Raw genomic sequence first — 26667 nt, forward strand, 5'->3', positions numbered from 1 at the left:
TGGGGGGAGGAAGGGAGGGGACGAAGGAACGGGAACAAAGTAAAAGAAAAGGGAAGAAGGAACGGGAACAAAGGAAAAGAAACGTAAAAACAAAAGCAAAGAAAAAGAGCCGCGGCAGCGAGAGGCTCCCGCGGCGTTGCTGCCTCCCCGCGCACTGCCCGAGCAAATGGCAGCGGGGCCGAGTTGCGGCGCTTAAATACCCCCGCCCCGACCCGCCCCCTGCCCGTCCCCGCCCCGCGCACCTGGACGGGCCCCGCCTCGCACACCTGTGCGGGCCCCGCTCCGCCCCGGCCCCGCCCCGGCCCCGCCCCGGCCGCGCCGTTTAAAGCCGGCAGAGCCGCGCTCGCCCCGCGTTTGTGGAAGAAGCTCGTCCCGGGATGCTGCGGGAGCGATCGGCGCGTCGGAGGACCGAGGGTGGCGATGGAGCTCGGCAGGAGGATCGGGACAAGGATCGGGGCCAGGACCGGGACCGCGACCGGAGGAGCAAGGTTGGCTTGGGGCTGGGATGGGGCTCGGCATCCGGACGGGGACCAGGATCGGTGCCGGGCTCATCCCAGTCCGGCCTCGCCGCCTGTGCCCCGGCAACGCGGGCGAGAAGAGCCGCTCCGGGCCGGGCGCTGGGGCCGATCGCGGCGGGGCCGCTCGGGCCGGGGCTCTGCCGGGGCCCGGTCGGGGGAGAACGGCGGCGCTTTCGTCGTGCAGACGCGGAGCCGGGGCTGGGACCGGCCGGGGCACGGGGACACTCCGGGCCGGCCCCGGGACCCCCGAGGAGGGGTGCCGCCCGTACCTCCCGCGGGATCGGAGCTCCTCCCTCTCGGGCACCCCCGAGGCCACCGCACCCCTCCCGGGGAGAACATCGCCCGCCTCCCCCTTCCCCGCGGCCCCAGGAGGTTCCCGCCCGCAGGGACCCCCGGGAACGAGGGCTCTGGGCCCGCCGGGGCTCCGGCCACGGGCCCGCTCCGGCCGCGGGGAGCCGGGGCCCTGCCGGGGCAGGGAAGAAGGGGGGCAGCCGTTCCCTCGTTCCTCCCGTGCTCCGGGACCCCGAGCAGAGCTGCCCGTCTGTCCCCGTGTCCCTGTGTCTGTCCACAGGCGGCCCCAGGAGCCGGCACTGACCGTGCCGCGGCTCGGGCACAGGCTGCTCCCAGCTCTGCCTGCGGAACTTCGGCAATTGCCCACAGCAGTTCTTTGCCCCGCCATCCCGAAGGGGCAGCTCAGCTGACACCTGCCAGGTGAGACCTGAGGCTCTCCTTTCCCTCCCCCGCTTTCTCGGCAACTCGCACCCTCCCGGGGAAAACCCTCAGCTTTTTAAAAATCCCGTTGAAACGTTTCCTCTTTATTTGCAGACGGGGAAGGTCCTGCCTGGGAGGGAAACGGCTACAGGGGAGGAAACCAAGAAATGCTCCAACCCGACAGTGCTGTGCGAGTCAACAGAGGGGCAAGACCGCAGGGAAATACAGTCAGGAAATGCGCTTTTATTCAATCTCTGCAGGAGCCCTTCCCAGCCACGGGCCGGAGGGAGCGCGGCCGGCTGGGCTGTGCCCGGCTGGGGACGGGCACCAATTCATCACTGCCGTGCTCAGGGAGGTTTTTCGGCCCCGTCCGGGATTCACCCAACGGTTGAAAAGGTGCTCGTGTGACAACCGAGCTCATTTCCAGGGATAAAGGAGCCAAACGAGTCCGGAGGAATCCCTCGCTCCGAGGCAAAGGCGTCGGTCGAGTGTCGCCGCCTGGTCCCGCCTGCGGGGGGGCGTCTCCTCCAGGTGAGCCTTCGGATCCCAAAATGCCGGGGGGGGCTCAAGTCGGGGCCGCTTTTCGGGTCTGGCACTGGACGAAGCGCTCGGCAGCTCCTGCTTCCCGCCAGGAACGTTCTCGGGGCTCCCTGGGCAGTCCCAGCTGGGCAGGGAACGCGGGCCGGGAGGAGGCCGGAATGACAGACAGACAGACAGAGAGCGACCCAGCCCTGCCTGGGCTTCCTATTGCCGGGGGATGGAGGAGCTGTGCCCTGGAGCTGTGCCCTACAGCCCCCGTGGGGTGGGCACGGGGAAAGGGCTGCCCGCGGCTCCTCAGCCTGGGGCTGCTCTGGACGGGCCCCCTGAGATGCCTCACCCTGGACACGCCCCAGCGACAGCCCAGAAGGCCCCAAAGGATCCAGCCGGCACTCGGCAGTGTCGGCACGGCGGGGCTGCAGAGCAGCGCTGCAGCCATTCCCAGGGCCCACCTCCCAGAGCTGCCCCGCGCCCCCCACGTGTGTCCCGCCCGCCCCAAATCCCTGCCCTTCCAGCCGGAGGCCAGCAGCCAGCAGCAGCCTTAAAGCCGGGGCCATGTGCCCTCGGCGGCACTAAATCCCGAGCCAGAGCCCTCGGAGATGCCTGAAAAGAAAAGGGGGTGCTCGGAGAAAGTTGGGCTTGGAGGCAATTCGCAGTTTTTCGGGGACCCAACCGCACCTGCAGAACCCGTGGACAGCTGGAACAGGTGGGGCAGAGCCGAGGTGCCCTGAAGGCAGGGCTGTGCATCCCTTTCCTCGGGGAAAAGAACTCCCCGGGGCCGCTCCCGAGGCTCCCAAGGGACAGCGGCTTCCCGGCCGGACAGACGTCCTCGCCCGTGCTCAGGGGCTGCCTCGCCCCGGGCCGGGAGCGCGTCCGGCCCCCGCCTTCTCCTGGGCCAACACATCCCCTGGAGCCCGGCCCGGGGCGGAAAACCGGCCCAATTCCAGGGAACTCGCTCAAGTCCCCCCAGGAACACCAGCGGGGCTGGGGGAGGAGGGTTATAAACAGCAAAGTCTGTGGAAAATCAACCTGTCCTTGTCCCGATCCCACTCAGCAAACCTGGAACCGTGGCTGCTTCCTGGCAAACCTGGCATTAAAGCTCTGCAGGGGAATATCTGAGCTCCAGGAGGCACTGGGAGGCTGTTCCAGCAGGAATTCCCCATGGAATTGCGGGCTGTAGGTAGAGGTCATCCAAACCTGCAAAGCTCAGACTGGAACCCAAACCTGGGTCCCCTGCAGAGAACAATCTTTGTGCTGCCCTGTCGGCCAAAGCCGCTGACTCTGTTTGTCCTGCCAGCTCCTGAACAGTGTCAGGGTCACTGGGAGGGATTCAAAATCCAAGGAAACCCCAAATCCTACTGAGGGACTCAATCAGAGGAAGAAAGTAATATTTGTCATAAAAAGCTTAAAAACTTGTTACAAATTCTGGGATAGCAATACTGGGATACCCAGGAAACTTATCAGTGCTCTTGGTTCCATTTTAATGTATCTTTAGTCCCCCAAGGAGCAGCTTGGAGAACTTCCCCTGGGATTTGGAGGCTGAGCAGGGTTTGCTTTGGATTGCCTGGCACCTCTGGCCCCAGCTGGTGCAAACACAACTGGGGACAATGTGGTTAAACACACTTTCCTACACAAACAGTTGCTGTATCCCCTAGAAATTACCCCAAGGTTGCAGATAAAAATGTCACCTCTGTCCCTCCTAAGTTATCTCAGGTTTCCCCAGCTGGGAGCTGCAAGGAGGCTGGAAATTCAAAGGCAGAAAGAGAAGATCTGTCAGCAAAAGGCACAAAGAAGGGGACAGGTTTCAGAAAACATTTCTGCAATCCAAGGAATAACTGTTTCCAGTTTCCCAGGGAAAAGGACAGGAACTCACAGCCACCAAGGCCTGACAGTCCCCTGCAGCCAGAGCTCAGCACACACCCAGAGAGGCAATTCCAGCATCTAAAAGAAAAAAAAAGAAGACAAAAGTGATTTATTTTGTTTTCAAGTTATTTTAAGTTGTTCCAAGCAAAGCAAGCCTTGCTCTGGTTTCAGTTGGGTGAACAGTGAGCGCTGGGCACAGGGCACGTCATTAATGCCCAGGGGATGGGGCTTTGTGGGGGAAGAGCAGCTGATGGAGTTGCCCAGTCCAATTCCTGCCCCAGGCCTGACTGGCCCAGGACAAACCCTCTGGCAGGCAGTGGTTTTGTTCCCTCTCCTGGTCAGTGCCCAGTGTGTCCCTGTGGGCAGTGCCAGGCTGGGCACAGGCACACGCAGCTGGCAGCACTCTCTGCCCCAAACAGCCTCGGGGGGCAGCGCAGCCCCGGGGATCGAGGGGGGCTGGAGGCGGCCCAGGAAAGGCCCCCCCGCTCCCCCCGGGGCAGCTCCACAGCCCCCCTGCCCTCTCTGCCACGGGGGCCCCGCTGCTCCCCCGGCTGGCACAGAGCCCCCTGCCCATGGCTGGCAAACCAGGGCCAGGGCTCGGCCTCGCTGCAGCCGCCCCACACAGGAGCAACTCAGGGCTCAGCCCAACATTTCCCTGCTTGGCCACTGCAGAGACCCTCAGTTCACCTCAACAGGTTCCTTCTCTTCCCAGCACATTCCCTGAACTTTAACACCCACAGTTTTCTGGGTCTGTCCCCACTCATTACCTCAGGTTACCTCAGTGTGTTCATTCCCTGCCCTGGACAGAATGAACCTCCTTTTTAACAACCAAAGTTTCCCCTTCCAGCCCACTCCTGATTACCTCTCTTTGAACACAAAAGATTCATTCTCTGCCCTAGAGATTATCTCCTTTTTAACCACCAGAGTCTTCCCTACCTGCACACTCCTGATTACCTCTTTTGGACCTCCAAATATTCATCCTCTGTCCTGCAGATTTGCTCAACTTTGACCCCCACAATTCTCCCTACCTCTCCACATCTGATCACCTCATGTATACCTAAATATGTTCATGCTCTACCCTACAGACCACCTCCAGTTTACTCTCCAAACTTTCCCCACCTGCTCACCACTGACTTTTGACCTCCAAATATTCATTCTCCACCCTGGAGAGTTTCTCAAGTGTTCCCTGTCCACTGATGACTGCCTTAGTTTATCCCAAAATGTTCATTCTCTCTGCCAGACACTGCCACACATTTTACCCCCAGAACCTTCCCTGGGCCCGCTGTGGTGTCCACTCCTGATTGCCTCCTCTGCACCTCTCAGGATTCATTCTGGACCCTGGAGATTACCTCAAAGATTTCTGCCCTAAATGTCCCCACCTGGCCACCACTGATTCCCTCAGCTGACCTCATGATGTCCTTTCTCTCCCCTGGAGATAACCTCGTTCAGAACCCCCAAAGTTTGAACCCAAAATATTCCTTCTCTGCTCTGGACATTACCTTAAGGTTTACCCCTATAATTTTCCCCAGATGTCCACAACTGATTACCCCAGTTTACCTCAGGATGTACATTCTCTCTGCTCCACGGGACCTCAAAGTTTACAAAGAGAAATTTTCACCTCAGAAGATTCACTCTCTGCCCTGCACATTCCCACAGCTTTTACCCCCCACATTTTCCCTGCAGGTCCAAAAGGTTCACCCCACTTTACCCCAGGAGGTGCATTCTCTCTCCTCCACATGACCTCTGATTTCACAAACAGAAAGTTTCCCTCCCTGCCCACCACTCACTGCCTCACTGCACCTCAAAAGCCTCATTTTCTCCCCTAGGTGACATCCACACTTACCCTCACAGTTTTCCCTGCCTGCAAACTATTTATTACCTCATTTTTACCTCCAAAGATTCATCCTCTGCCACAAAGATTACCTCAAATTCTTCCCCCAAAACCTCCTGACCTGCCCACTACTGATTACCCCAGTTTACCCCAGGAGGTGCATTCTCTCTGCTCCAGACCACCTCAGGGTTGACAAACAAAACTTTCCCTCCCTGTCCACTACTGACTGCCTCCCCTGACTGCCAGTGATGCAGCCAGTGATGCAGCCACGGGGGCAGGGGAAGAGGGGAGAGGAACTGACACCAAAATGACACAATCACCACTGAAAGGGACTTTATTGAGCTGCAACACAAACACAGGCACAGCAGGCCAGGGCAGGAGGTGCCCCCAGGACCACCAGCACAGCAGCTGGGCTTGCAGGAACACCATCTTCTCAAGGGATGGAGCCAGGGGCTGACAGTTGGGATCCAGCCTGGGGGGCTGGAGAGCACTCAGGCATCAGGGCCCAGTCCTGCCCCCTCACTGCAGACAGTTCAGCCCCAGCAGCAGGGGGAGTTTCTGCCTCTCCCTCCACTATTCTTTGGGACCCAACAGCTCAAGGCTGTGGAATTTTAGCTCCATAAATGTTGTACACAGTTGAGATTCACAAGAACTGGGGCACTTATCATTACTCCTGACAGCTCCTGAGCTGCACTTCCAGGATCCTTTGGGCACGAGGAACCCTCCAGACTGCTCCAAACCTTCACAACCCACTTGCTCTTCTTGTCACAGCTGGACCAGCTCAGTGTCCCTGCAGGAAGAGAAGACAATGATCCTTTCTGAAACCAGAACCTCCCCCCCTTTGCTTTCACATTCCAGGTTTGGTTCCTTACACAACTGAGGCCCTTCCAGGCCTTGCCAAGTGGCAGCCAAGGAATCCAACCCAGGAACCTGCCAGGGAGCAACATCTGTGCCACAGCAACATCATTCCAGGCCTCTCCCTGCCAACCCTCTGCTTCTCCCAACAGCTCCAGTGGCACCACAACTTACCCTGAAGGCACAAAGGCTCCTTTTGAGAGCACCACAAGCCATCTGTTCTGTAGCACTGGAATTCCATCTCCTGGACACGTTGGGAGAAGCAGGAAAGAAAACCAGGCCCTTACAGGTGAATTGCAGTTGCTCTTGGATGAAGAGGTGCCCCCAAGAAAGGTACTGAGTCAACACCTCACCAAAGACACAGGAAAACAAGGAGCCACACTCCTTCTGTTGTGTTAAGGAGTGAGGAAGTTGGACCTGTGTCTGACCAGGACATGTGCAAACCAAATGCTGGGGACTGGAACACACACCTGGCACTCCTGCAGCTCTCACAGTCACATTCCAGAGAAAACAGCCAATTGGACCCTCACTGCTCATTTCTTAATCCCAATCCCACACTTCTTTGGCACTTGGAGCAACACTTTTATCACCCAATTCCAGCCCATTAGAGAGCTCCATGTCTAGCAGGGACAGGGACCCCTGGGATACTCTCAGCAATGCCTGAATCCATGGCAGGGACCTTGCTTTGAGCTCCCCAGGGCCGGGCACCCCGAGGATCTCCCCGAATAATCCTTTCGGTGCGCGCTGGAGTCCTCGGGGTGCCCCAACCCGGGGGGCACCAACAGCACTGTCCCTCCAGGGGCCCAAGTTGGTCCTAAACTGCAGGGGGATCTTGCCTGTGTCCCAGACTGGTCCGGGGATCTGAGGCCCTTCCCGAGAAAATCTCGGTGCCGGCGTGAAGGGCCAGAGATCCCTTGGAGCCACGGGAGAGCAGGCACAGAGTCCCTCCTGGGGGCCAATTCTGCTGCCTGAAACCAGCTCTTCAAAGAAACCTCTAGGACTCAGCTGGTGAGTTTTCCAAGCCAGGCATTCCCTGCTTACAACACCCTGCCATGATCCCAGCCCCACGGGGGTCCTGGCAATCAGCTCCCAAAGGGCACACGGAGGGGTCTCCACTGCAGCTGATGGGAGAGGTCAGCATTACAGGAGGGTTCATTCTCCTTCCCTGCATTCCTGTTCTGCATTCAGGACATTCCCAACACCTGTTACCATAAACACAAACCTTCATAAGGAATCTGAGGGGCTCCATTGGGGGTCTCTGGTGGTCACCTGTGCCTGCAGCCCCCAAAGTTCTAAGTGACCACCTTAGCAACTTAAAGACAACTCACCTGTTTTAGAGCAACTTTGTGTTGCTTGGCAGCTGCCTCAGTTCCCTTCTTCCTTCCTTCTTGACTTTGCTTGCTCAGTCCCTTTAAGTTCCTTGGCTCAGCTGTGTGCACTTTCCAGGCTCCATCCCACTGCAAAAAGGATTAGCCCTTGTTACATCTCAACACTCAGACAGCATTCCACAGTTTTTCTTGACACTTGGCCATCAGGCCAGTGTCTCTTTATTTAAAGCATAGTTTGACTCCTCAGTGACAACAACTGACAGCCCTGAATCCTAACACAGGCTGAGACACAAACACGGATGGGAACTCTGAAGGATCCACTTTGTGCTGCTCACCAATCAAAAGGAGCTTTCTGAACTCAAGAATAACAGACCCCAGGTCCCTTTTTTGCAACTTTACCTGCTATAAATGTGACCCACAAGACCTGCAAAGGCCCTTCCCACTTCCCCTGCAGGGCTGGCAGTGCCACCACTGGACACGGCCCCAGGGGCTGGGCAGGAACGGAGGGGCTGGGGCGTCCAATCCATCGGCCCAGGCGGCACCAGGAGTTCCTGCAGTTCCTGAGGGGAGAGCCTCAAGCCAACAAAGGATTAGGAACAGCATTTGAAACTTTAATAGGTATATCTCCTGGAATATGGGGAGTTGGACAAGGCCTACTGGGGCCACAAGGACACACTCAAGGCTGTCTATTCAAAGGATCTACCAGCACTCAAAAGCTGTCACTGTCCTTCTGTCAGGGGGAACTCAACAAACTCTCTTTGCCAAGAGCTTCCAGGAGGATTTCCAGCTTTTGGGGCTCCCTTTTAACCATTTTTTCCATCACTCTAGCTGGGACCATCACCTGCCCTGCAGAGGGAACAGCCCACAAAGTTCACTTGCAGGGATGCCATTAACTCAAAGTCCCTTCTCAGGGGGGTCACTGCACACCTTGGCCTTTCTTTGCCCTCCCCACCAAAGATGCTGCCAACAGTTCTGACACATCTGGCACACCCAGAGCTCTCCTCAGGGAATGCTTCAGCTGCTTAAACGCTGCCCTTGCACCATCTACTCAAAAAGTTGCCATAACAGTCTTACCACACATCCAGAGGGAGCAATCCAGAGTCCAGCCCGTCCCACCATTCCCAGGAAGGCAGTTCAGGGGCTGGCTGGGGCTCAGCGAGGAGTCACGGGGCTTCTTTTCTTCCTTCCCACTTTCCCCATTTTCTCCTGCAAAAGCAAAGGTTTCTTGGCTTTCCTTGATCAAGGAGATGCAGCAAAGGCCATCTTTGCAATCTAATCCTGCAAACTGCTCCAGGTTGTCATTTCAGGGGGTTCTCTCAGGTCCTGCACTAATCAATCACCTTGGCCATTGGTTTCCTTGGCAGGTTCTTGCATTCACCTTCTACAAGCAAACCAGGAGGAGCAAATTCAGCTGTTCCTGCAACCAATCCAAGCTGCCATTCTGATTTTAAAGGATTCTGGCTTGGCCTTACCAGCAGAGATCCCACATTGGGGGTAATACCTACAGGTTCTGCCCTCTTCCACTCTCCTGCAGTTCCACTGGCCCACACCACAGGAACAACTGCAGCTGCCACTTCAGTGGGGGCCTTGCTGCTGACAGGAGTTATTCCCTGCACAACAAGAGCTGCTGCTTGGACACATTTAGTTTCAGCAATTACAGTGTCAATATTCCCATTTTTCAATTTCATTTCTGCCTCAACTTTTCCAGTCCATTTCTTTCTAGCACAGGTTTGGGTGAGTTTGGCAAATAGAGAAACTGAGGAATTCCCCAATGTTTTCCCAGTTTAACCCCTGTCACACCAATCACCTTAACACTGCCAGTCCTTCATTCTCCCTCTATTTTATTAAGGACTGAGCAAGTTGGACCTGTGTCTGACCAGGACATGTGCAAACCAAATGCTGGGGACTGGAACACACACCTGGCACTCCTGCAGCTCTCACAGTCACATTCCAGAGAAAACAGCCAATTGGACCCTCACTGCTCATTTCTTAATCCCAATCCCACACTGCTTTGGCACTTGGAGCAACACTTTTATCACCCAATTCCAGCCCATTAGAGAGCTCCATGTCTAGCAGGGACAGGGACCCCTGGGATACTCTCAGCAATGCCTGAATCCATGGCAGGGACCTTGCTTTGAGCTCCCCAGGGCCGGGCACCCCGAGGATCTCCCCGAATAATCCTTTCGGTGCGCGCTGGAGTCCTCGGGGTGCCCCAACCCGGGGGCACCAACAGCACTGTCCCTCCAGGGGGCCCAATTTGGTCCTAAACTGCAGGGGGATCTTGCCTGTGTCCCAGACTGGTCCGGGGATCTGAGGCCCTTCCCGAGAAAATCTCGGTGCCGGCGTGAAGGGCCAGAGATCCCTTGGAGCCACGGGAGAGCAGGCACAGAGTCCCTCCTGGGGGCCAATTCTGCTGCCTGAAATCAGCTCTGCAAAGAAGCCTCTAAGACTCAGCTGGTGACTTTTAGAAGCCAGGCATTCCTTGCTTACAACACCCTGCCATGATCCCAGCCCCACGGGTGTCCTGGCAATCAGCTCCCAAAGGGCACACGGAGGGGTCTCCACTGCAGCTGATGGGAGGGGTCAGCATTACAGGAGGGTTCATTTTCCCTCCCTGCATTCCTGTTCCACATTCACGACCTTTCCCAAAATTTATCACCACACACACCTACCCTTAGAAGGTTTCCAAGGGCCTTCCCAGGTCTTATCTGTCTGGAGCCCTCCAAGTCCTCAGGGCCTGCCTGAGGAACCTCAACACAACTCACCTGCTTACACAGCAACTTGGTGCTGCTTGGCTACTGCCTCAGTTCCTTCTTTCTTCACCTCCCTTCCTTGGTCCCTTTAAATCCCTCGGCTCAGCTCTGTGCACTTTCCAGGCTACATCCCACTGCAAAAAGGATTAGTCCTTGTTACATCTCAACACTCAGATATCAATCCACATTTTTTCCTGACACATGGCCATCAGTCCAGTGTCTCCTTATTTAAAGCACAGTTTGACTCCTCAGTGACAACAACTGACAGCCCTGAATCCTAACACAGGCTGAGACACGGATTGGGAACTCTGAAGGATCCACTTTGTTCTGCTCACCAATCAAAAGCAGCTTTCTGAACTCAAGAATAACAGACCCAAGGTCCTTTTTCCGCAACAAGTGCTATAAATGTGATCCACCAGACCTGCAAAGGCCCTTCCCACTTCCCCTGCAGGGCTGGCAGTGCCACCACTCGACACGGCCCCAGTGGCTGGGCAGGAACGGAGGGGCTGGGGCGTCCAATCCATCGGCCCAGGCGGCACCAGGAGTTCCTGCAGTTCCTGAGGGGAGAGCCTCAAGCCAACAAAGGATTAGGAACAGCATTTGAAACTTTAATATATATATATATGATGGGATATGGGGAGCTGGACAAGGCCTACTGGGGCAACAAGGACACACTCAGGGCTGTCTATTCAAAGGATCTACCAGCACTCAAAAGCTGTCACTGTCCTTCTGTCAGGGGGAACTCAGCAAACTCTCTTTGCCAAGAGCCTCCAGGAGGATTTCCAGCTTTTGGGGCTCTCTTTTAACCATTTTTCCCATCCCTGTAGCTGGGACTATCACCTGCCCTACAGGGGGAACAGCCCACAAAGTTCACTTGCAGGGATGCCATGAACTCAAAGTCCCTTCTCAGGGGGTCACTGCACACCTTGGCCTTTCTTTGCCCTCCCCACCAAAGATGCTTCCAACAGTTCTGACACATCTGGCAGACCCAGAGCTCTCCTCAGGGAAGGCTTCAGCTGCTTAAAGGCTGCCCTTGCACCATCTAGCCAAGGCAGAAAATTCTTACAGGCTGTTGGAAAAGTTGCCATAACAGTCTTACCACACATCCAGAGGGAGCAATCCAGAGTCCAGCCCGTCCCACCATTCCCAGGAAGGCAGTTCAGGGGCTGGCTGGGGCTCAGGGAGGAGTCACGGGGCTTCTCTTCTTCCTTCCTGCTTTCCACATTTTCTCCTGCAAAAGCAAAGGTTTCTTGGCTTTCCTTGCTCAAGCAGATGCAGCAAAGGCCACCTTTCAATCTAATCCTGCAAACTACTCCAGGTTGTCATTTCAGGGGGTTCTCTCAGGTCCTGCACTAATCAATCCCCTTGGCCATTGGTTTCTTGGCAGGTTCTGGCATTCACCTTCTACAAGCAAACCAGGAGGAGCAAATTCAGCTGTTCCTGCAACCAATCCAAGCTGCCATTCTGATTTTAAAGGATACTGGCTTGGCCTTACCAGGAGAGATCCCACATTGGGGGTAATACCTACAGGTTCTGCCCTCTTCCACTCTCCTGCAGTTCCACTGGTCCACACCACAGGAACAACTGTAGCTGCCACTTCAGTGGGGACCTTGCTGCTGAGAGGAGTTATTCCCTGCACAACAAGAGCTGCTGCTTTGAAACTGTAATTGCGGAAACTAAATATGTCAATATTCCCATCTTCAATTTCATTTTTGCCTCAACTTTTCCAATCTTCTCCTAGCACAGGTTTGGGTGAGTTTGGCAAATAGAGCAATGAGGAATCACCCAATGTTTTCCCAGTTTAACCCCTGTCACACCAATCACCTTAACACTGCCAGTCCTTCATTCTCCCTCTCTTGTGTTAAGGACTGAGGAAGTTGGACCTGTGTCTGACCAGGACATGTGCAAACCAAATGCTGGGGACTGGAACACACACCTGGCACTCCTGCAGCTCTCACAGTCACATTCCAGAGAAAACAGCCAATTGGACCCTCACTGCTCATTTCTTCTGTGCCACAGTAATATCATTCCAGACTTCTCCCTGCCAACCCTCCACTTCTCCCAACAGCTCCAGTGACAACACAACTTACCCTGAAGGCACAAAGGCTCCTTTTGGGAGCACCACGAGCCATGTAGACTGTAGCACTGGAATTCCATCTCCTGGACAAGCTGGGAGAAGCAGGGAAGAAAACCAGGACCTTCCAGGTGAACTGAGGGCACCTCTTCATCCAACAGCAGCTCCAAGAAAGGTACTGAGTCAACACCTCACCAGAGACACAGGAAAACAAGTGCCAACACCTCGACAACCACTTCAGTTTTCAACTGATAAAGCAACACTAAAGAAAAGCTTTTCAGACATTGGGAAAAGACCATCCCATTTTAACCAGTTTGTGGGACTCGTTCCCAGCCTCCTGAGGTTCATTTCCCACCTCACTGGGGGCTGCAGCACAGCTGGTTCTACACACACACACAGGGAGCTGCTGTTCCTGCATTCCAGTCTCCTGGTGCTCCTTGCAACTCCTCCAGCTGTTGGCCCAGCTCTCCAGTGCCCCTTCCTTTGCCCACTGCACTTGGTCACAGCCCCAGGGCTCCCAGGGCCACCCTGGGCTCTCCCCTGCCCTGACACTCAGGCCCTTTCCCAGCCTGACTCCATCCAGCACTGACCCAGCTGCTGCACCTGCAATTCTCCTGCTCCTGCCCTCCCTCTGCCTGCAGAACACCCCTGCCAGCTCCTGCACCCCACCTCTTACCTCCCAGCAAAGCAGGGCTGCATCCTCCTGGATCCTCCAGCTGGATGCTGCTGGCTCTGGGCAGCTCCCACCCTTCAGCAGGGGATGCCAAAGGCAGCTCTGGGGACTGTCCCGAGGGCAGGGACACCCACTGTGGGTCACACCAACACTCAGCCAGCTCAGGCCTGGGCTCTTCTGCCTGCAGGGCAACAAACAGCCAAGCAGGGACACTGGGACACTGAAAGGAAACAGGGACAACAAACTCAGCAGCCTGGCACACCACAGCCCCCAAACCTGCCCAGGCTCCAGCTGCTGCACAGACCTGTGGTCACACAGGACCCAAACCCACCCCCAGCACAGACAACCCTGGGCAGGTCAAGCTGCTCATTCCCAACCACAACCAAACATCCAGTGCCACTGTCTGTCAGCCCCTGCTCCCAGCAACCAATCATCTTTGCCATTTGCTTTCTCTACAGGTCCTTGCATTCACCTTCTACTACGAAACCATGAGGAGCAAACTCGGCTCTTAACTGGAACTAATCCAACTTGGCTTCCTAATTTTAAAGGATACTGTGTTTGCCTTACCAGTACAGACTCTGGCTTAGGGGTAATACCTACAGCTTCTGCCCTTGCCCATTTTCCTGCAAATCCACTGGCCCACACCACAGGAACAACTGCAGCTGCCACTTCAGTTGGGACCTTGCTGCTGACAGGAGTTATTCCCTGCACAACAAGAACTGCTGCTTGGACACATTTAGTTTCAGCAATGACAGTGTCAATAGCCCCATTTTCAATTTTATTTCTGCCTCAACTTTTCCAGTCCATCCCTCCCTAGCACAGGTTTGGGTGAGTTTGGCCAATAGAAAAACTGAGAAATTCCCCAATGTTTTCCCAGTTTAACCCCTGTCACACCAATCACCTTAACACTGCCAGTCCTTCATTCTCCCTCTCTTGGGTTAAGGACTGAGGAGGCTGTACCTGTGTCTGACCAGGATATGTGCAAACCAAATGCTGGGGACTGGAACACACACCTGGCACTCCTGCAGCTCTCACAGTCACAGTCAAGAGAAAACAGCCAATTGGACCCTCACTGCTCATTTCTTAATCCCAATCCCACACTGCTTTGGCACTTGGAGCACCACTTTTATCACCCAATTCCAGCCCATTAGAGAGCTCCATGTCTAGCAGGGACAGGGACCCCTGGGATACTCTCAGCAATGCCTGAATCCATGGCAGGGACCTTGCTTTGAGCTCCCCAGGGCCGGGCACCCCGAGGATCTCCCCGAATAATCCTTTCGGTGCGCGCTGGAGTCCTCGGGGTGCCCCAACCCGGGGGGCACCAACAGCACTGTCCCTCCAGGGGGCCAATTTGGTCCTAAACTGCAGGGGGATCTTGCCTGTGTCCCAGACTGGTCCGGGGATCTGAGGCCCTTCCCGAGAAAATCTCGGTGCCGGCGTGAAGGGCCAGAGATCCCTTGGAGCCACGGGAGAGCAGGCACAGAGTCCCTCCTGGGGGCCAATTCTGCTGCCTGAAACCAGCTCTTCAAAGAAACCTCTAGGACTCAGCTGGTGAGTTTTCCAAGCCAGGCATTCCCTGCTTACAACACCCTGCCATGATCCCAGCCCCACGGGGGTCCTGGCAATCCGCTCCCAAAGGGCACACGGAGGGGTCTCCACTGCAGCTGATGGGAGGGGTCAGCATTACAGGAGGGCTCATTTTCCTTCCCTGCATTCCTGTTCTGTGTTCAGGACATTCCCAACACCTGTTACCATAAACACAAACCCTTATAAGGTCTCTGAGGGGCTCCATCGGGGGTCTCTGGTGGTCACTTGTGCCTGCAGCCCCCAAAGTTCTCAGTGACCACCTTAGCAACTTCAACACAACTCACTTGGTTGTGGAGGAATTTGGTGCTGCTTGGCTGCTGCCTCAGTTCCCTTCTTCTTTCTTTCTTTACTTTGCTTGCTCAGTCCCTTTAAGTTCCTTGGCTCAGCTCCATGCAGTTTCTAGGGAACATCCCACTGCAAAAACTACCAGTTCTTGGTACATCTCCAAACTCAGACATCAGGGAGCGAGGCAGAAATCAACTAATCCAGGGCACTACCTACCAATATTGGGACAAAACTACCATAACATTCCATGGCCTTCCTTGGCAAATCAACCCCAAACTGCTCAGACACAAACAATAACCTGCACACTACAACAATCTGGCACTGCTGGTTCAACCCAGCCAAGGCAGTTGGGAAATTACACAAGGTCAACTTTCTTCCAAGTTCCAGTTATGATACAAAAATCAGGGAGATCACAGACTGCCCTGTACAGTTCAACACTGAGGAGAGAAAGAAACCAAAGCCATCCCCAGGGCTGCAATAGCTAAGGCTCACAAAAAGGTCCAGGGGCTTCAGGTTTCTGAGGGGCTTCACTGAGGGGCTTCCCAGGTCTTCTCTGTCTGGAGCCCTCCAAGTCCTCAGTGCCTGCCTGAGGAACCTCAACACAACTCACCTGGCTTACACAGGAACTTGGTGCTGCTTGGCTGATGCCTCAGTTCCTTCTTCCTTCTTTCTTCACCTCCCTTGCTTGGTCCCTTTCAAACCCTTGGCTCAGCTCTGGGCAGTTTCCAGGCTCCATCCCACTGCAAAAAGGATTAGCCCTTGTTACATCTCAACACTCAGATAGCATTCCCCCTTTTTTTCCTTCACATTGGGCCACTAGGCCAGTGTCTCATAATTAAAAGCACAGTTTGACTCCTCAGTGACAACAACTGACAGCCCTGAATCCTAACACAGGCTGAGACACAAACACGGATGGGAACTCTGAAGGATCCACTTTGTTCTGCTCACCAATCAAAAGGAGCTTTCTGAACTCAAGAATAACATAACCAATGTCCTTTTTCTGCAACTTTACCTGCTATCAATGTGACCCACCAGACCTGCAAAGGCCCTTCCCACTTCCCCTGCAGGGCTGGCAGTGCCACCACTGGACACGGCCCCAGTGGCTGGGCAGGAACGGAGGGGCTGGGGCGTCCAATCCATCGGCCCAGGCGGCACCAGGAGTTCCTGCAGTTCCTGAGGGGAGAGCCTCAAGCCAACAAAGGATTAGGAACAGCATTTGAAACTTTAATAGGTATATCTCCTGGAAGATGGGGAGTTGGACAAGGCCTACTGGGGCAACAAGGACACACTCAAGGCTCTCTATTCAAAGGATCTACCAGCACTCAAAAGCTGTCACTGCCCTTCTGTCAGGGGGAACTCAGCAAACTCTCTTTGCCAAGAGCCTCCAGGAGGATTTCCAGCTTTTGGGGCTCTCTTTTAACCATTTTTCCCCATCACTGTAGCTGGGACTATCACCTGCCCTACAGAGGGAACAGCCCACAAAGTTCACTTGCAGGGATGCCATTAACTCAAAGTCCCTTCTCAGGGGGTCACTGCACACCTTGGCCTTTCTTTGCCCTCCCCACCAAAGATGCTTCCAACAGTTCTGACACATCTGGCACACCCAGAGCTCTCCTCAGGGAAGGCTTCAGCTGCTTAAAGGCTGCCCTTGCACCATCTATGCAAGAAGCTGCCATAACAGTCTTACCACACATGCAGAGGGAGCAATCCAGAGTCCAGCCCGTCCCACCATTCCCAGGAAGGCAGTTCAGGGGCTGGCTGGGGCTCAGGGAGGAGTCACGGGGCTTCTTTTCTTCCTTCCTGCTTTCCCCATTTTCTCCTGCAAAAGCAAAGGTTTCTTGGCTTTCCTTGCTCAAGGAGATGCAGCCAAGGCCATCTTTGCAATCTAATACTGGAAACTACTCCAGGTTGTCATTTCAGGGGGTTCTCTCAGGTCCTGCACTCATCAATCCCCTTGGCCATTGGTTTTCTTGGCAGGTTCTGGCATTCACCTTCTACAAGCAAACCAGGAGGAGCAAATTCAGGTGTTCCTGCAACCAATCCAGTCTGGCATTCTGATTTTAAAGGATACTGGCTTGGCCTTACCAGGAGAGATCCCACAGTAGGGGTAATACCTACAGGTTCTGCCCTCTTCCACTCTCCTGCAGTTCCACTGGCCCACACCACAGGAACAACTGCAGCTGCCACTTCAGTGGGGACCTTGCTGCTGACAGGAGTTATTCCCTGCACAACAAGAGCTGCTGCTTGGATACATTTAGTTTCAGCAATTATAGTTTCAATAGGCCCAGTTTTCAATCGTATTTCTGCCTCAACTTTTCCACTCAATCTCTTCCTAGCACAGGTTTGGGTGAGTTTGGCAAATAGAGAAACTCAGGAATTCCCCAATGTTTTCCCAGTTTAACCCCTGTCACACCAATCACTTTAACAGTGCCAGTCCTTCATTCTCCTTCTCTTGAGTTAAGGACTGAGGAAGTTGGACCTGTGTCTAACCAGGACATGTGCAAACCAAATGCTGGGCACTGGAACACACACCTGGCACTCCTGCAGCTCTCACAGTCACAGTCAAGAGAAAACAGCCAGTTGTTCTATCACTGCTCATTTCTTCTGTACCACAGCGATATCATTCCAGGCCTCTCCCTGCCAACCCCCCACTTCTCCCAACAGCTCCAGTGGCAACAGAACTTACCCTGAAGGCACAAAGTCTCCTTTTGGGAGCACCACGACCCATCTGTTCTGTAGCACTGGAATTCCATCTCCTGGACACGTTGGGAGAAGCAGGGAAGAAAACCAGGACCTTACAGGTGAATTGGGGGCTCCTCTTCATCCAACAGCAGCTCCAAGAAAGGTACTGAGTCAACACCTCACCAGAGACACAGGAAAACAAGTGCCAACACCTCGACAACCACTTCAGTTTTCAATTGATAAAGCAACACTAGAGAAAAGCTTTTCAGACATTGGGAAGAGTCCATCCCATTTTAACCAGTGTGTGGGACTCTTTCCCAGCCTCCTGAGGTTCATTTCCCACCTCACTGGGGGCTGCAGTACACCTGGTTCTACACACACACACAGGGAGCTGCTGCTCCTGCATTCCAGTCTCCTACTGCTCCTTGCAACTCCTCCAGCTGTGTGCCCAGCTCTCCAGTGCCCATTCCTTTGCCCACTGCACTTGGTCACAGCCCCAGGGCTCCCAGGGCCACCCTGGGCTCTCCCCTGCCCTGACACTCAGGGACCTTTCCCAGCCTGACTCCATCCAGCACTGACCCAGCTGCTGCACCTGCAATTCTCCTGCTCCTGCCCTCCCTCTGCCTGCAAAACACCCCTGCCAGCTCCTGTACCCCACCTCTTACCTCCCAGCAAAGCAGAGCTGCATCCTCCTGGATCCTCCAGCTGGATGCTGCTGGCTCTGGGCAGCTCCCACCCTTCAGCAGGGGATGCCAAAGGCAGCTCTGGGGACTGTCCCGAGGGCAGGGACACCCACTGTGGGTCACACCAACACTCAGCCAGCTCAGGCCTGGGCTCTTCTGCCTGCAGGGCAACAAACAAACAAGCAGGGACACTGAAAGGAAACAGGGACAACAAACTGGGGAGCTTGGGACACCACAGCCCCCAAACCTGCTCAGGCTCCACACAGGACCCAAACCCAACCCCTGCACAGACAACCCTGGGGAGGTCAAGCTGCTCATTCCCAAACACAACCAAACATCCAGTGCCACTGTCTGTCAGCCCCTGCTCCCAGCAACCAATCATCTTTGCCATTTGCTTTCTCTACAGGTCCTTGCATTCACCTTCTACTGTCAAACCAGGAGGAGCAAACTCGGCTCTTAACTGGAACCAATCCAATTTGGCTTCCTAATTTTAAAGGATACTGTGTTTGCCTTACCAGTACAGACTCTGGCTTAGGGATAATTCCTACAGCTTCTGCCCTTGCCCATTGTTCTGCAGTTCCACTGGCCCACACCACAGGAACAACTGCAGCTGCCACTTCAGTCGGGGCCTTGCTGCTGACAGGAGTTATTCCCTGCACAACAAGAGCTGCTGCTTGGACACATTTAGTTTCAGCAATGACAGTTTCAATAGCCACAGTTTTCCATTTCATTTCTGTCTCAGCTTTTCCAGTCCATCCCTTCCTAGCACAGGTTTGGGTGAGTTTGGCAAATAGAGACATGAGGAGTCACCTAATATTATCCCAGTTTAACCCCTGTCACACCTATCACCTGAACAGTGCCATCCTTCATTCTCCCTCTCTTGGGTTAAGGACTGAGCAAGTTGGACCTGTGTCTGACCAGGACAGGTGCAAACCAAATGCTGGGGACTGGAACACACACCTGGCACTCCTGCAGCTCTCACAGTCACATTCCAGAGAAAACAGCCAATTGGACCCTCACTGCTCATTTCTTAATCCCAATCCCACACTGCTTTGGCACTTGGAGCAACACTTTTATCACCCAATTCCAGCCCATTAGAGAGCTCCATGTCTAGCAGGGACAGGGACCCCTGGGATACTCTCAGCAATGCCTGAATCCATGGCAGGGACCTTGCTTTGAGCTCCCCAGGGCCGGGCACCCCGAGGATCTCCCCGAATAATCCTTTCGGTGCGCGCTGGAGTCCTCGGGGTGCCCCAACCCGGGGGGCACCAACAGCACTGTCCCTCCAGGGGGCCAATTTGGTCCTAAACTGCAGGGGGATCTTGCCTGTGTCCCAGACTGGTCCGGGGATCTGAGGCCCTTCCCGAGAAAATCTCGGTGCCGGCGTGAAGGGCCAGAGATCCCTTGGAGCCACGGGAGAGCAGGCACAGAGTCCCTCCTGGGGGCCAATTCTGCTGCCTGAAATCAGCTCTTCAAAGAAGCCTCTAAGACTCAGCTGGTGACTTTTAGAAGCCAGGCATTCCTTGCTTACAACACCTGCCATGATCCCAGCCCCACAGGTTCCTGGCAATCCGCTCCCAAAGGGCACATGGAGGGGTCTCCACTGCAGCTGATGGGAGGAGCCAGCATTACAGGAGGGCTCATTTTCCTTCCCTGCATTCCTGTTCCACATTCAGAACATTCCCAACACATGTTACCATATACACAAACCTTTATAAGGTCTCTGAGGGGCTCCAGTGGGGGTCTCTGGTGGTCACCTGTGCCTGGAGCCCCCAAAGTTCTCAGTGACCACCTTAGCAACTTCAAGACAACTCACTTGGTTGTGGAGGAATTTGGTGCTGCTTGGCTGCTGCCTCAGTTCCCTTCTTCTTTCTTTCTTTACTTTGCTTGTTCAGTCCCTTTAAGTTCCTTGGCTCAGCTCCATGCAGTTTCTAGGGAACATCCCACTGCAAAAACTACCAGTTCTTGGGACATCTCCAAACTCAGACATCAGGGAGCGAGGCAGAAATCAACTAATCCAGGGCACTACCTACAAATATTGGGAAAAAATACCATAACATTCCATGGCCTTCCTTGGCAAATCAACCCCAAACTGCTCAGACACAAACAATAACCTGCACACTACAACAATCTGGCACTGCTGGTTCAACCCGGCCAAGGCAGTTGGGAAATTACACAAGGTCAACTTTCTTCCAAGTTCCAGTTAGGATACAAAAATCAGGGAGATCACAGACTCCCCTGTACAGTTTTACTTTGAGGAGAAAAAGAAACCAAAGCCATCCCCAGGGCTGCAATAGCTCAGGCTCACAAAAAGGTCCAGGGGCTTCAGGTTTCTGAGGGGTTTCACTGAGGGGCTTCCCAGGTCTTCTCTGTCTGGAGCCCTCCAAGTCCTCAGTGCCTGCCTGAGGAACCTCAACACAACTCACCTGCTTACACAGCAACTTGGTGCTGCTTGGCTGATGCCTCAGTTCCCTTCTTCCTTCTTTCCTCACCTTCCTTAGTTCATCCCTTGAAATCCCGTGGCTCAGCTCTGGGGAGTTTCCAGGCTACATCCCACTGCAAAAAGGATTAGCTCTTGTTACATCTCAACACTCAGATCATTCCACACCTTTTCTCTTGACACTTTGCCATCAGGCCAGTGTCTCCTTATTTAAAGCACAGTTTGACTCCTCAGTGACAACAACTGACAGCCCTGAATCCTAACACAGGCTGAGACACAAACACGGATGGGAACTCTGAAGGATCCACTTGGTTCTGCTCACCAATCAGAAGGAGCTTTCTGAACTCAAGAATAACAGACCCCAGGTCCTTTTACTGCAACTTTACCTGCTATCAATGTGATCCACAAGACCTGCAAAGGCCCTTCCCACTTCCCCTGCAGGGCTGGCAGTGCCACCACTGGACACGGCCCCAGGGGCTGGGCAGGAACGGAGGGGCTGGGGCGTCCAATCCATCGGCCCAGGCGGCACCAGGAGTTCCTGCAGTTCCTGAGGGGAGAGCCTCAAGCCAACAAAGGATTAGGAACAGCATTTGAAACTTCAATAGCTATATCCCCTGGAAGATGGGGAGTTGGACAAGGCCTACTGGGGCAACAAGGACACACTCAAGGCTGTCTATTCAAAGGATCTACCAGCACTCAAAAGCTATCACTGTCCTTCTGTCAGGGGGAACTCACCAAACTCTCTTTGCCAAGAGCCTCCAGGAGCATTTCCAGCTTTTGGGGCTCTCTTTTAACCATTTTTCCCCATCACTGTAGCTGGGACTATCACCTGCCCTACAGGGGGAGCAGCCCACAAAGTTCACTTGCAGGGATGCCATTAACTCAAAGTCCCTTCTCAGGGGGGTCACTGCACCCCTTGGCCTTTCTTTGCCCTCCCCACCAAAGATGCTTCCAACAGTTCTGACACATCTGGCAGACCCAGAGCTCTCCTCAGGGAAGGCTTCAGCTGCTTAAAGGCTGCCCTTGCACCATCTATTCAAAAAGTTGCCATAACAGTCTTACCACACATCCAGAGGGAGCAATCCAGAGTCCAGCCCGTCCCACCATTCCCAGGAAGGCAGTTCAGGGGCTGGCTGGGGCTCAGGGAGGACTCACGGGGCTTCTCTTCTTCCTTCCCCCTGTCCAGATTTTCTCCTGCAAAAGCAAAGGTTTCTTGGCTTTCCTTGCTCAAGGAGATGCAGCAAAGGCCATTTTTTCAACCTAAGACTGGAAACTACTCCAGGTTGTCATTTCAGGGGGTTCTCTCAGATCCTGCACTAATCAATCCCCTTGGCCACTGGTTTTCTTGGCAGGTTCTGGCATTCACATCCTACAAGCAAACCAGGAGGAGCAAATTCAGCTGTTCCTACAACCAATCCAGTCTGGCATTCTGATTTTAAAGGATACTGGCTTGGCCTTACCAGCAGAGATCCCACATCAGGGGTAATACCTACAGGTTCTGCCCTCTTCCACTCTCCTGCAGTTCCACTGGCCCACACCACAGGAACAACTGCAGCTGCCACTTCAGTCAGGAACTTGCTGCTGACAGGAGTTATTCCCTGCACAACAAGAGCTGCTGCTTGGACACACTGAGTTGCAGCAATTACAGTTTCAATAGCCCCAGTTTTCAATTTCATTTCTGCCTCAACTTTTCCAATCAATCTCTTCCTAGCAGAGTTTTGGGTGAGTTTGGCAAAGAGACAAACTGAGGAATCACCCAATGTTTTCCCAGTTTAACCCCTGTCACACCAATCACCTTAACAGTGCCAGTCCTTCATTCTCCTTCTGTTGTGTTAAGGACTGAGGAAGTTGGACCTGTGTCTAACCAGGATATGTGCAAACCAAATGCTGGGGACTGGAACACACACCTGGCACTCCTGGAGCTCTCACAGTCACATTCAAGAGAAAACAGCCAATTGGACCCTCACTGCTCATTTCTTAATCCCAATCCCACACTGCTTTGGCACTTGGAGCACCACTTTTATCACCCAATTCCAGCCCATTAGAGAGCTCCATGTCTAGCAGGGACAGGGACCCCTGGGATACTCTCAGCAATGCCTGAATCCATGGCAGGGACCTTGCTTTGAGCTCCCCAGGGCCGGGCACCCCGAGGATCTCCCCGAATAATCCTTTCGGTGCGCGCTGGAGTCCTCGGGGTGCCCCAACCCGGGGGGCACCAACAGCACTGTCCCTCCAGGGGGCCAATTTGGTCCCAAACTGCAGGGGGATCTTGCCTGTGTCCCAGACTGGTCCGGGGATCTGAGGCCCTTCCCGAGAAAATCTCGGTGCCGGCGTGAAGGGCCAGAGATCCCTTGGAGCCACGGGAGAGCAGGCACAGAGTCCCTCCTGGGGGCCAATTCTGCTGCCTGAATTCAGCTCTTCAAAGAAGCCTCTCAGACTCAGCTGGTGACTTTTAGAAGCCAGGTATTCCCTGCTTACAACCCCCTGCCATGATCCCAGACCCACGGGGGTCCTGGCAATCCGCTCCCAAAGGGCACACGGAGGGGTCTCCACTGCAGCTGATGGGAGGGGTCAGCATTACAGGAGGGTTCATTCTCCTTCCCTGCATTCCTGTTCTGCATTCAGGACATTCCCAACACCTGTTACCATATACACAAACCTTCATAAGGAGTCTGAAGGGCTCCATTGGGGGTCTCTGGTGGTCACCTGTGCCTGCAGTCCCCAAAGTTCTAAGTGACCACCTTAGCAACTTAAAGACAACTCACCTGTTTTAGAACAACTTTGTGTTGTTTGGCAGCTGCCTCAGTTCCCTTCTTCCTTCCTTCTTGACTTTGCTTGCTCAGTCCCTTTAAGTTCCTTGGCTCAGCTGTGTGCACTTTCCAGGCTCCATCCCACTGCAAAAAGGATTAGCTCTTGTTACATCTCAACACTCAGACAGCATTCCACAGTTTTTCTTGACACTTGGCCATCAGGCCAGTGTCTCTTTATTTAAGGCACAGTTTGACTCCTCAGTGACAACAACTGACAGCCCTGAATCCTAACACAGGCTGAGACACAAACACGGATGGGAACTCTGAAGGATCCACTTTGTGCTGCTCACCAATCAAAAGGAGCTTTCTGAACTCAAGAATAACAGACCCCAGGTCCCTTTTTTGCAACTTTACCTGCTATAAATGTGACCCACAAGACCTGCAAAGGACCTTCCCACTTCCCCTGCAGGGCTGGCAGTGCCACCACTGGACACGGCCCCAGGGGCTGGGCAGGAACGGAGGGGCTGGGGCGTCCAATCCATCGGCCCAGGCGGCACCAGGAGTTCCTGCAGTTCCTGCAGGGGAGAGTCTCAAGCCACCAAAGGATTAGGAACAGCATTTGAAACTTTAATAGGTATATCTCCTGGAATATGGGGAGTTGGACAAGGCCTACTGGGGTAACAAGGACACACTCAAGGCTGTCTATTCAAAGGATCTACCAGCACTCAAAAGCTGTCACTGTCCTTCTGTCAGGGGGAACTCAGCAAACTCTCTTTGCCAAGAGCCTCCAGGAGGATTTCCAGCTTTTGGGGCTCCCTTTTAACCATTTTTTCCATCACTCTAGCTGGGACTGTCACCTGCCCTGCAGGGGGAACAGCCCACAAAGTTCACTTGCAGGGATGCCATTAACTCAAAGTCCCTTCTCAGGGGGGTCACTGCACACCTTGGCCTTTCTTTGCCCTCCCCACCAAAGATGCTTCCAACACTTCTGACACATCTGGCACACCCAGAGCTCTCCTCAGGGAAGGCTTCAGCTGCTTAAACGCTGCCCTTGCACCATCTACTCAAAAAGTTGCCATAACAGTCTTACCACGCATCCAGAGGGAGCAATCCAGAGTCCAGCCCGTCCCACCATTCCCAGCAAGGCAGTTCAGGGGCTGGCTGGGGCTCAGGGAGGAGTCACGGGGCTTCTTTGCTTCCTTCCCACTTTCCCCATTTTCTCCTGCAAAAGCAAAGGTTTCTTGGCATTCCTTGATCAAGGAGATGCAGCAAAGGCCATCTTTGCAATCTAATACTGCAAACTGCTCCAGGTTGTCATTTCAGGGGGTTCTCTCAGGTCCTGCACTCATCAATCCCCTTGGCCATTGGTTTCTTGGCAGGTTCTGGCATTCACCTTCTACAAGCAAACCAGGAGGAGCAAATTCAGCTGTTCCTGCAACCAATCCAAGCTGCCATTCTGATTTTAAAGGATACTGGCTTGGCCTTACCAGGAGAGATCCCACAGTAGGGGTAATACCTACAGGTTCTGCCCTCTTCCACTCTCCTTCAGTTCCACTGGCCCACACCACAGGAACAACTGCAGCTGCCACTTCAGTCGGGGCCTTGCTGCTGACAGGAGTTATTCCCTGCACAACAAGAGCTGCTGCTTGGACACATTTACTTTCAGCAATTACAGTGTCAATATTCCCATTTTTCAATTTCATTTCTGTCTCAACTTTTCCAGTCCATTTCTTTCTAGCACAGGTTTGGGTGAGTTTGGCAAATAGAGAAACTGAGGAATTCCCCAATGTTTTCCCAGTTTAACCCCTGTCACACCAATCACCTTAACACTGCCAGTCCTTCATTCTCCCTCTATTTTATTAAGGACTGAGCAAGTTGGACCTGTGTCTGACCAGGACATGTGCAAACCAAATGCTGGGGACTGGAACACACACCTGGCACTCCTGCAGCTCTCACCATTACAGTCAAGAGAAAACAGCCAATTGGACCCTCACTGCTCATTTCTTAATCCCAATCCCACACTTCTTTGGCACTTGCAGCACCACTTTTAGAACCCAATTCCAGCCCCTTAGAGAGCTCCATGTCTAGCAGGGACAGGGACCCCTGGGATACTCTCAGCAATGCCTGAATCCATGGCAGGGACCTTGCTTTGAGCTCCCCAGGGCCGGGCACCCCGAGGATCTCCCCGAATAATCCTTTCGGTGCGCGCTGGAGTCCTCGGGGTGCCCCAACCCGGGGGCACCAACAGCACTGTCCCTCCAGGGGGGCCAATTTGGTCCTAAACTGCAGGGGGATCTTGCCTGTGTCCCAGACTGGTCCGGGGATCTGAGGCCCTTCCCGAGAAAATCTCGGTGCCGGCGTGAAGGGCCAGAGATCCCTTGGAGCCACGGGAGAGCAGGCACAGAGTCCCTCCTGGGGGCCAATTCTGCTGCCTGAAATCAGCTCTTCAAAAAGGCCTTTTAAGACTCAATTTATGAGCTTTAGAAGCCAGGCATTCCTTGCTTACAACACCCTGCCATGATCCCAGCCCCACGGGGGTCCTGGCAATCCGCTCCCAAAGGGCACACGGAGGGGTCTCCACTGCAGCTGATGGGAGGGGTCAGCATTACAGGAGGGCTCATTTTCCTTCCCTGCATTCCTGGTCCACATTCACGACCATTCCCAAAATTTATCACCACACACACCTACCCTTAGAAGGTTTCCAAGGGCCTTCCCAGGTCTTCCCTGTCTGGAGCCCTCAAAGTCCTCAGTGCCTGCCTCAGGAACCTCAACACAACTCACCTGCTTACACAGCAACTTGGTGCTGCTTGGCTGATGCCTCAGTTCCTTCTTTCTTCACCTCCCTTCCTTGGTCCCTTTAAATCCCTCGGCTCAGCTCTGTGCACTTTCCAGGCTACATCCCACTGCAAAAAGGATCAGCCCTTGTTACATCTCAACACTCAGATATCATTCCACATTTTTTCCTGACACATGGCAATCAGTCCAGTGTCTCCTTATTTAAAGCACAGTTTGACTCCTCAGTGACAACAACTGACAGCCCTGAATCCTAACACAGGCTGAGACACGGATTGGGAACTCTGAAGGATCCACTTTGTTC

The 26667-nt window shown here is 54.1% G+C and overlaps 1 long non-coding RNA gene across 16 annotated transcripts in view; it reads right to left on the minus strand.

Moving 5' to 3' along the window:
* Nucleotides 1–5776: 5776 nt before the first annotated feature.
* The window catches only part of LOC135408201 (uncharacterized), a 28802-nt gene continuing 7911 nt past the window's right edge, over nucleotides 5777–26667 (minus strand). For 7 of the 16 annotated variants that reach the window (XR_010427344.1, XR_010427346.1, XR_010427334.1 and 4 more), the window contains 2 exons: nucleotides 26352–26473; nucleotides 21173–22014 (listed from right to left, as the gene is read on the minus strand). This is a non-coding gene — a long non-coding RNA (uncharacterized LOC135408201). Of the gene's footprint in view, nucleotides 6251–6516; nucleotides 6619–7680; nucleotides 7773–8042; nucleotides 8850–11045; nucleotides 11628–14169; nucleotides 15756–21172; nucleotides 22190–22309; nucleotides 22503–26351; nucleotides 26474–26667 lie in introns of those variants that run through there. The other 9 variants (XR_010427340.1, XR_010427342.1, XR_010427345.1 and 6 more) reach the window with 9 other exon arrangements.

Source organism: Pseudopipra pipra, unplaced genomic scaffold (genome assembly GCF_036250125.1).
Source record: "Pseudopipra pipra isolate bDixPip1 unplaced genomic scaffold, bDixPip1.hap1 HAP1_SCAFFOLD_229, whole genome shotgun sequence".
NCBI lineage: Eukaryota > Metazoa > Chordata > Aves > Passeriformes > Pipridae > Pseudopipra > Pseudopipra pipra.